The following is a 10,629-nucleotide window of genomic DNA, read 5'->3' as shown; positions in this document are numbered from 1 at the left end:
ACAGTCCCGGGTAACCAGGCAGAAGAAGAGCAGCAAAGATCCTTAGGGCAGGGGTCTTCAAATGGCCCTTTTATGTCTCGTGGACTTCAACTCCCAGAATTCCTCAGCCAGGCATGCGTGCCTGGCTGAGGAATTCTGGGAGTTGAAGTCCACGAGTCATAAAAGGGCCAAATTTGAAGACCCCTGCCTTAGGGGGCTGGAGGTTAAAGCATATAACGAACGGTTGCAGGAATTGAGTTTGTCTCGTCTAATGTAAAGAAGGACTAGAAGTGACACAACAACATCTTCCAGTATTTGAGGGGTTACCACAAAGAAGAGGGGGTACACCCAGGCCCCCGAAGGCAGGACAAGAAGCAGTGGATGGAAGTAAGGGGAGTTCCGGACAGTGAGAACAATTCACCAACACAGTTGCGGGTGTTTGATCACTAGAGGTCTTCAAGTAAAGATTGGACAAAACCGTTTGATCAGAATGGTGTACGTTTTCCTGCCCTGAGCAAGGGCTTGGACTAGATGACCTCCAGGGTCCCTCTGATTCTATACTCTATGTTCTATGTGGTCATGCCCTGATCACCCGTCTTTCAGCTTCACAGAGTCATGTGAAGACCAGTTTTAGTCCAGGGTTTCTCAACTTTGGCGACTTTAAGCGTTGTGGACCTCAACTCCCAGAATTCCCCAGTCAGCCATGCTTTGCCCTTTCCCCTCTTTGCCTTCCCCCTGCCTGGCGGCTGGCAAACAGCTAGATAGGTCTTCCAGGTCCCAGGGACGTTTGTTAGAAAATGAACGGAGCTGACCCCGGTTGCTTGCTCCTGGTAAGCAAGCTCTGTTCAAGGAGAATCTCCTTGTGGTCCCTCATCCGAATGCGAACCAGGCCTGACCCGGCTTTCCTTTTTCACTTGGCCAGGTGCCATCCCCAAAGTCTCCTTGGTCACCCTGGGACCACCTACAGGTAGTCCTTGACTTACGGCCACAATTGAGCCCCAAGTTTCTCTTGCTCAGTGAGTTGTTAAACGGGTTTTGCCCCATTTTACAACCTTTCTTGCTGCTGTTGTTAAGTGAATCAGTGCAGTTCTTAAGTTGGTCATGTGGTTGTTAAGTGAGCCCGGCTTCCCAGTTGACTTTGCCTGTAAGGAGGTCACAAAAGGGGATCACGTGATCTCGCCACTGTCATAAACACCAGTCAGTTGCCAAGTGTCTGAATTTTGATCATGTGACCCTGGGGGACGCGGCGACGGTCGTAAGTATGAAAAACTTTTTTCAGTCCTGTTGTGACTTCAAATGGTCACTAAATAAACTGTTGTAAATTGAGGACCACTTGCACTTATAACCTAAGTGGATGGATTAGCCGTTACCTTTCCCCAGGCCAGCGCCGTAGGATTTCCTGATGGTGCCCCATCCAGGTTCTGACCAGGCTTGGCTCTGTGAGGTGGGCTGGGGTCAGTCTGGGGCTGCCAGGCGAAACCCACCCAAAGGGGCCTGAGTGACTCAGCTGCCCAAACGCCACCTCACCCCACCCCACCCGGACTTGAAGGCTGCCTCTGGGAAAGTTTCTAGACCTCTTTGAGGAAATGCACAGGATGAAAACCAGCTCAGGGCCCTCCCCTTGTCCTCCCAATGTGCCAACACGGAAACAACCCCCAGTTCACGGAATTATGCTCTGTGCAAGCCCTGATGGTCCGACTGACATCATGCACTCACCGTCGCAGCTCATAAACCCTGACGGGGAAAAAAGTCCTGGGCTCACTCATGCCCACTTCCTCGGTGGAGTGGGAGGTCCCGCTTCGGATGACAGGGACAGATTCCCCCCACCTTCCAGCCTCCTGCCAAGCTCTGCAAGGCCACTGGAACACAACACCCTGCTGGGCTTCAAGAAAGGCACCCGTTGCCAGAAACCGGGTGGGAAATTCCGCCGGCTGGATTTGCACCTGGAGTAATTAAGTGGGGAGGGCTCCAAAAGGCCTCCTCCTCTCCTTGCGCCTCCGTGCCTCATCCACCTCCTGGTCACCACAATTACAAAAACAGATGTTGAGAGTTTGGAGAAAATTCAAAGAAGAGCAACTAAGAGGATCCAAGGCCCGGAGACCAAAATGTACGAAGAACGGCTGCAGGACTTGGGTCTGGCTAGTTAGTCTAAAGAAAAGAAGAAATAGGGGAGACAGGATAGCAGCGTTCCTGTATTTGAGGGGCTGCCCCAAAGAGGAGGCGGGGGTCAACGTATTCTCCAAAGCACCAGAGGGAAGGAGGAGAAGCAACGGATGGAAACTGAGCACAGAGAGAAGCAACCTGGAATTAAGGAGAAACTTCCTAACGGGAAGGCTAATTAACCAGTGGAACAGCTTGCCACCAGAAATCGTGGGCGCTCCATCAATGGAGATTTTTTAAGAAGAGACTGGACATCCACCTGTCTGAGATGGTACAGGTTCTCCTGCTCGAGCAGGGGGCTGGACTAGAAGACCTCTAAGGTCCCTTCCAGTTCTATTCTGATTCTAGTTCTCGATTCCTCTGAGCCAAGTCCCTGTTTTTGCAGGGGTCCTGGGCCTTCCTCCACTTTGCCAAGGCCTCCTGGATGGGCCCTCCCAGCCAGGCTGTGGGTGCAAATTCAACCCCCCCCAGTGCAAAAGAAAGAGGAGGCTATTGGTCCTGGAGCAGGGGCGTCCCACCCGCCTCCGAGGGGCAGGCAGAGGCTGATTAACCCAGGGGCCGAACTAGCCCGCTTTCTGGCCTGACGTATGACCACAACTGAGCCCATTTCATTTGCTAAGCAGTGCAGTTCTTAAGGCAGTCAGGCCTGACTTTATGATCCCTTCTGCCACGGTTGTTAAGTGAATCACACCGTCATTAAGCAACTCCAGCTTCCTCCCTTGACTTTGCTTGTCGGAAGCTGGCTGCGAAGGTCACAAAGGGAGATCATTTAATCCCAGGACGTTGCAACTGCCCACATTTTGATCCCGTGACCATGGGGATGCTGCAATGGTCGTAAGTGTGAGGATCGGCTGTAAATCATTTTTTCCCCAGTGTCATCGTAACCTGGAGTGGTACAGAGATATTTTGCTTGTCTCTGGGCTCAGCAACCGTGTGATTTCATCCTTCTGACGTACCCCAGTCCTTGTGATTTGGGGGCGGAAAAACAGCGGCGTCGCTGGGCCGCCAATCTCCAGACGTCCACAAGGTGGCAGTCAAGGGAGCGTCAGCAGATATTTGCAGCTCAGCTTTCAAGGTAGGGAAGGTTTGGCTAGGCCAGGGGTAGGCAACCTCGGCTCTTTTATGACTCGTGGACTTCAACTCCCAGAATTCCTGAGTCAGCTTTGCTGACTCAGGAATTCTGGGAGTTGAAGTCCATGAGTCATGAAAGAGCCAAGGTTGCCTACCCCTGGCTAGGGAGTCTCCACGTTTTCTTGGGACCTCAGCAGACGAGTCGAGTTCCCCGGAGGCGCAGATTCATTTCTGTGTGATCTGATGTGTCAGATGCTTCCAGAGGAGCGGCCATTTTCTTTCCAGGAACTGGAAAGTGGCAGGAACTTCTCTTTTCAGGAAAAAGCACTTCTGCTTTTGATTTCAGAAATGCCTCAGGGCAGGGAGGAGGAGTCACTGCTGAGTCACCCTGGGGAAATGTGTTTATTTTGTAGAATCATAGACCTCCCCCCCCCCAGGGCTGGAAGGGACCTTTAAGGTCTTTTAGTCCAACCCTTGCCTGATGCAGGAGACCTTATTACATCCCGGACAAACGCTGTCACGTCTGCTCTAGAAAACCTCCAGTGATGGAGCACCCACAACGTCTGGTGGCAGGCTGTTCCACTGGTTGATTGTTCTAAGACTCAGACAATTCCTCCTTAGTTCCAGGTTGCTTCCCTCCTTGACGAGTTTCCATCCCTTGCTTCTTGTTCTGTCTTCAGGCGCTTTGGAGGATAGCTGGACACACACACCCCACTTCTTTGGGGCAGCCCCTCAGATATTGGAAGACTGCTATTATGTCACCCCTACTCCTTCTTTTCATTAAACTGGACATACCTAATTCCCGCAACTGTTATTCATATATTTTATCCTTTATCGCTACTTGTCCTGCCTTCAGGCGCTTTGGAGAATAGGTGGACCCCTTTTCTCTGTGAAAGCCCCTCAAATATTGGAAAGCTGCTATCATGTCACCCCTCACCCTTCTCTTCATTAGCCCCTAGAGAGTCTAGACATTCCTAGCTACCGCAACTATTTGTGGCCTGCTTTAGCCTCCAGACCCTTCTCATCTTTGTGACTCTTCTCTTCACTCTTTCGGGGGTCTCAGCATCTTCGTTTATTTGTCCCAGGTGCTCTCTGAGCTTCACTGTTTTCTCGCAAATGTTTCATTACCCAACTAGAGAACCTTATCCATGCTAATGATGATAATGATAGCATAGATAACTTTACCTAGTTGGCTCACAAAAGGTCTGCAAGAAAACCACCCAGATCAGAGAGCACCCAGGAACCCACAATCCTTCTTCCCTCCTCCTCCTCCCCCCCTTCTTGCACTGATGATGTTCCCTAGTTGGGCCATGAAACGTCTGCAAGAAAACCACCCAGCTCAGAGAACATCAAGGATCCCAGTCCTTCCTTCCTTCCTTCCTTCCTTCCTTCCTTCCTTCCTTCCTTCCTTCCTTCCTTCCTCCCTCCCTCCCTCCCTCCCTCCCTTCCTCCCTCTTCCTCCTCTTCACACACACCTCCCTTCTAACATTGATGATGTTCCCTAGTTGGGCCATGAAACGTCTGCAAGAAAACCACCCAGCTCAGAGAACATCAAGGATCCCAGTCCGTCCTTCCTTCCTTCCTTCCTTCCTTCCTTCCTTCCTTCCTCCCTCCCTCCCTTCCTTCCTCCCTCCCTCCCTCCCTTCCTCCCTCCCTCTTCCTCCTCTTCACACACACCTCCCTTCTAACATTGATGATGTTCCCTAGTTGGGCCATGAAACGTCTGCAAGAAAACCGCCAAGCTCAGAGAGCACCAAGGACCCCACAGTTCAACCTTCAGTTATGAATGTTCTCTATTTATTGATTACTTTTATTAAATTTATTGCCTGTTCATCTCTCTCTCATGAGATTCTGGGCGACATACAAGAAAGACATGAGATTGAGGTCATGGAAACCATGATCGAGATATTTGCAAGAACAGCCATCAAAATGACACTTACACGTGCGGAAAAGGTCAAATCAACCCACACTTTTTTTCTTTTGCAGGCACTTTTGCTCTGAGTGCTGAAGCTTTTTTCCGTTTGCTTCAGCCCTCCTTCAAAATCAATGTTCGCTTTCTGTGCGCCCATAGAAAGCCAATGGATGGCAGTCAAGGTGCCACTCATTCTGAAAACGCCTCTTCTCTCAGAGCCAGGACTTTTGCCTGCTCCGTTCTTCTTCAGTTTAAGAGGAAAACTGGAGGAGGGAGGAGAGACGATACCTTCCTTGTCTGGCTGAGTCTCGTTCTAGGAGCCGATGGATCCATGCTGTTCTGGGCATCGCTGAACACAGAGTTGGAAGGGTTCCCCCAAAGCTCATCTAGTCCAGCCCATTGCAGTCTAGTTCATTTCCCAGCTTCTTCTTAAAAACCTCCAGAGACAGAGACCCCCCACCCATGTCTAGGCCCCTGGTACCACTGGCAGCTGCTATCGGGACCTTCTTCCTTATGCAGCTAGTCCTCAAACTAGGGCCAGTCACTTAGTTTGAAGTTACAAGGGTACTGGAAAAACTGACCCGTGACCGTTTTTTCACACTTATGACCCTGGCAGCATCCCTGTGGTCACATGATCAAACAGACACCTGGCAACCAGTTCATATATACAACGGTCGCAGTGTGCTGGGGTGGGGGGGGGTCACGTGATCCCCTTTTGCGACCTTCTGACGAGTAAAGTCAATGGGCAAGCCGGGTTCACTTAACAGCCGTGTGACTAACTTCATGACTGCAGTGATTCACTTAACAACTGTGGCAGGACAGGTCGTAAAATGGGGCAAAAATCACTTAACAACCGTCTCACTTAGTAACAGACATTTTGGGCGCAGCGGAGGTCACAAATTGAGGACTACCTGTACCGAAAGGCAATCAAGGTAGCTAAAAGGTGTTTCTGCTGGGGGTCTCCGAAGCCCTGGAGGAGCTTCCCTGAGCGTCTCTCCCTTTCCATAACACCACTTCTTTCCGCTGCCTTCTCCTCCCGGAGACCTTTGCCTTCCTTATAGCGTCTCAGGCCCAATTTCGTTCCTTTGCTTTTGTTTTGCAAACTGGAAGGAAGGAGGAATTTCCTGACAGTTAGGAGGATTAATCAGTGGAAGGGAGGGTGCCTTTAGAAATTGTGGCTGCTCCATCCCTGGAGGCTTCTAAGAAAAGATTGGACAAGCATTTGTCGGAAAGGGTGTGTAAGGCCTCCTGCTCTAGCAAGGGGTCAGACTGGAAGACCTCCAGGGTTCCTCCCAGCACTGTTGTTCTGACTTCTCTTTCCTGGAGAAGTTATCTTTTCTGAAAAGCAGCACCAGAATGGGCACCACCAACGCTCTGGCAACTGGGAGCCTGTTGCTGGCCACTTTGGAGCAGATTGGGGGCAATCCCGGTGAGTGTGTGTGTGTGTGTGTGTGTTGATGCCTCCTGAGTGGGGTCCTTGCCTCCAGAAGGTGGAAATCCCACCTTGAGCTTCATCGGGACCCCTGACTCACCCTTCTCAGCCAGGAATGCCTTTGGCGCAGTGGACTGGCTGAGTGGGACACCACAGACGGTTTCGGTTTCATAATAGCTCGTCACATGGTTGTATGTGTGTGTGTGTGTGTGTGTTGTCATCCGCTCAGTTTTGGAAAAGTCATATCCGGCCCATTCGAGTTGTTATTTTCTAGAGTGGTGACACATTCGCTCTGCATAAAACGGGTCACTCTTAAAGTTCAAACCACAAACATTAAAAATAAAGTGCTGGTTCCATTGACTGACTGCTCGTCACAAATTCCTGCCGAGTGTGTCAATCATCAGCTGCGCTGTCCATCTGCTAATCCGAAGAGCAGACAGCCCTTCCCTTTTCGTTTTCCCACAAAATGTGTTCCTGGCAGAGGTCTGTGGAGCTTCTCAGTGTCCCAACAGCGCTCTTTCCAAACTTTCTCCAAGATTCTCGCTGGGCAGCAGGTTTGGGGCGAATCCTGGCTTTGACTGGCATCGATCGGCTGGCATTGCCGCTCTGGAAAGAAACTCAAAGTTACATGGGGTTCAAATCTTGCAAAACAGTTTCTCTACTGCCAGCCTGTCCCCCTTTCCTTTGGGGCTGCCTCTCTGGGAGGGGGGCTCTCTGCCCCATCGCTCCGGGAGGGGAGGGAAGCCGGCTGGGCTGACCCAAAGCTGTGGCTGCCTCTTGATTCTTTCGTTATGCAGCTGATGGGCTGAACGAAGCGTCCACCCACCCGTTCACCATCCACCAATTTATCCATCCACCAACTTATCCCTCTACCAGTTCATCCATCCATCCACCAGTTCATCCAACACCAATTCATCTCTCAATTCAACCATCATCCATCCATTCATTCATCCATCCTATCCATCTTATCCATCCATCCATCTCTCCATCTACACATCCATCTCTCCATCCATCCATCTCTCCATCCATCCATCCATCCATCCATCCATCTATCCATCCATCCATCCATCCATCCATCCATCCATCCATCCATCCATCCATCCATCCATCCATCCATCCATCTCTATGTCTATATACTGTACGCCCTGACTTTATTGCATGCAGCTCCCTCTCTCTGCACACGTGTGCACACAAAGACAGGAAGATATAAGCTCCTGGCCACCACCTGCCTCTCTGGAGCCTGCCGGACGTCCAGCTTCCCCCCCCTTCAGAGGGAGGCCGAGGGCCTGCAGCCCCCTCCCCTGCTGCTAGGAAAAGCAATCCGCACCCAGAGCCTCCGTCTCCTCCTGGCCAAGCAGGCGCCCTTCTTGGGTAGCCCAGAGGGAGGGGGCCACAGCAGACACTCCCACCCGCCGGGTGTATCTGAAAATGGGGCACGCTCTGCTTTCAAGATGCCTAGTGGTTAGTTCTGGGGCATTTCCAGTGGGGCAAAGTGCCAGCCACAACGGGAAGTTTAGGGACAGCCTGTTCTGAATCAGAATTAATTTGCATTTCCAGAAACTGCCCAGGGATCAGCCAGTTCCCATTGTGTGCAAACAGATAGAGAGGATTTGAACCCCAACCCCCAGGCTGATGCCGGCCCAAGAGTGGAGACATCGGAACTCGAAACAGGCACAGGCAGCCTTCTGGGAGACAACATGTTAGCTTAGATCTCCGTAGAACAGTCACAGGTGGATTCTGGCCTACCTTACAGGGAGGTTTTAAGACTAAAGAAAGGAGGAAGAATGGTCAGCCAGAAAATTTGTACAGGTGGTCCTTGACTTATGTCTATTTAACAACAGTTTAATGTTACAACGGCCTCAGAAAAAGTGAGTTATGATCTGTCCTCGCACTTACGACAGTCGGGTCACCCACACGGTCCCCTGATGGCAATTCAGGCACTTGGCAGCTGCCTTGCATTTATGACTGACTGCAGTGTCACACTGTTGTCGGATTGCGATTTGCAACATTCCCAACCAGTTCAGTATAGCGTCAATTGTGGAAGGTGGATTCATTTAACGACCACCTGATTCGTTTAACGACCATGGTAAAAAGGCAATAAAGTTGAGTCTGGTTATGTGATGACTCCTAGCAACCACATTGCTTAGTGACCCAAAGTGGGGTCATAATTTGAGGATTATCTGTAGCGATAACAACTCCAGGATAAAGGGCCCCCAACGGACTAAAGGAGAAAAGATTGCGGCTTCCAAGGGATTCCCAAATTCTTCAGCTGGGAATCACAGGGTTAATCTGAGCCAAGTTTTTAAAATGCAGCAAGTGGTCAAATGTGGATTATCCTGTTCCACAAGTTTTCTCAAGGGCCTCCAGGAGAATTAAAGCACAAAAGCTAAAAATACAAAAATGCTCTGTAAAATACAGCTAGTCCTCAATTTACGACACAACCGAGCCCAGAATTCCTGTGGCTCAGCAAGACCGCTGTTAAGTGAGTTTTGCCCCATTTTACGACCTTGTTTGCCACAGCTGTTAAGCGAATTTGGCTTCCCCCCTTGACTTTGCTTGTCTGAAGGTCGCAAAAGGGGATCACGTGACCCCCCCCTCTCCCCCCCCCGGGTGCTGCGACCGTCATAAATAGGAGTCAGTTGCCAAGTGGGTCCGAATTTTGATCACGTGACCACGGGGATGCCACAGCAGTGATTAAGTGGGGAAAAGGGGGTCGTAAGTCGCCTTTTCCATTGCTGTTGTAACTTTGAACAGTCAGTAAACGAACTACTTGAGAGATGCCTGCCAAACGGAAGGAAGCTGAGAGAGTCACATCTATTCTTCAACTCGGCTGTCCAGTTTATATATATTTTTTAATATGCTTTAATATGAATTTTTACAAAAAAATAAAATATATAAACGCAGGAAAAAAGAGCAGAGAGGGGAAGGTGCAAAAGAATGAGGAAAAAAGGGGGGAGAAAAGTTAAGTTCCGACTGTCTTCCATGCAGTTAGAAATTTAAAACTACATCAACCTTTAGATCTAAAATTCAGTAATCGTGAAGACAGAACATAGAAGGATAGGGCTGGAAGGGACATCTAGTCCAACCCCCTGCTCGAGGCAGGAGAGGAGACCTTATACCATTCGGCAGAAAAGGCCTCTGGTGGCAAAGAGTTCCGCTGGTTAATTGTTCTCACTGTCAGGAAGTTTCTCCTTAGTTCCAGTGTGTTTTCTCCTTGATGGGTTTCCATCTGTTGCTTCTTCTCCGGCCTTTTTCAGGCGCTTTGGAGAATAGCTTGACCCCCTCTAGTTTGTGGCAGCCCCCCTCCCCCCCAAATATTGGAAGATGCTATCCTGTCGCCCTTTTCTCCAGACTGGCCATTCCCAGCTCCTGCAACCGTTCTTCACACATTTTTGTCTCCAGGCCTTGAATTCTCCTGGTTGCTCTTCTCTGCATTTCTTTCCAGAGTCTCAGCAATTTTTTCTCAGCTGGATTGTAGCCAAGATTAGCAACCTGAAACCCACAACGTGCACAAATCAAACAATCTGAAACTCTCATGTCATTTTCTCAGTACACTTCGGTTTTGGTTTCGAATTAAGTCAGAGGTAACGAAGTTCCCAGAAACGGACGTGCAAACTTTTAGCCCCGGGGGGGGGGGGGGGGGGAAAGCACTCCCTCCAAATTTGGCAGCTTTTAAGACTTGTGGACTTCAACTCCCAGAATTCCTAAAGTTGTGCTATAAAGCGAGGGTTGATCAGAGCTGGTTTCCACAACTACGGGGAAGGACTCTTGTGCAAGCCAGGAAAGGTTTGATCTTTAAGAGTCCAAGGAAAGGGCCAACAGGATTAAGTACACGCCAGTTGCCAAGCGTCTGATTATTAAGATGCTCTAATGGTCATAAGTGTGAAAACCAAGCAGGTCACTTTTTGCGATGGCATTGTATCTTCAGTCACTAAAGGAGGAACTAAGAAAGAAAAAAGGAAAGAAATAAAGAAAAGAAAAAGAAAGAAAGAAGTGTGTCCCAGCATACAGTTCAGGCAGGAGGATCAGGCTGGGGGTCCAAAGAGGACTATTCAAATGCAAAGACAATTTTAAT

This window comes from Vipera berus (genome assembly GCF_964194415.1).
Source record: "Vipera berus genome assembly, chromosome: 4".
In the NCBI taxonomy this organism is placed as follows: Eukaryota; Metazoa; Chordata; class Lepidosauria; order Squamata; family Viperidae; genus Vipera; species Vipera berus.
Note: the sequence above shows the minus strand (reverse complement) of the source record.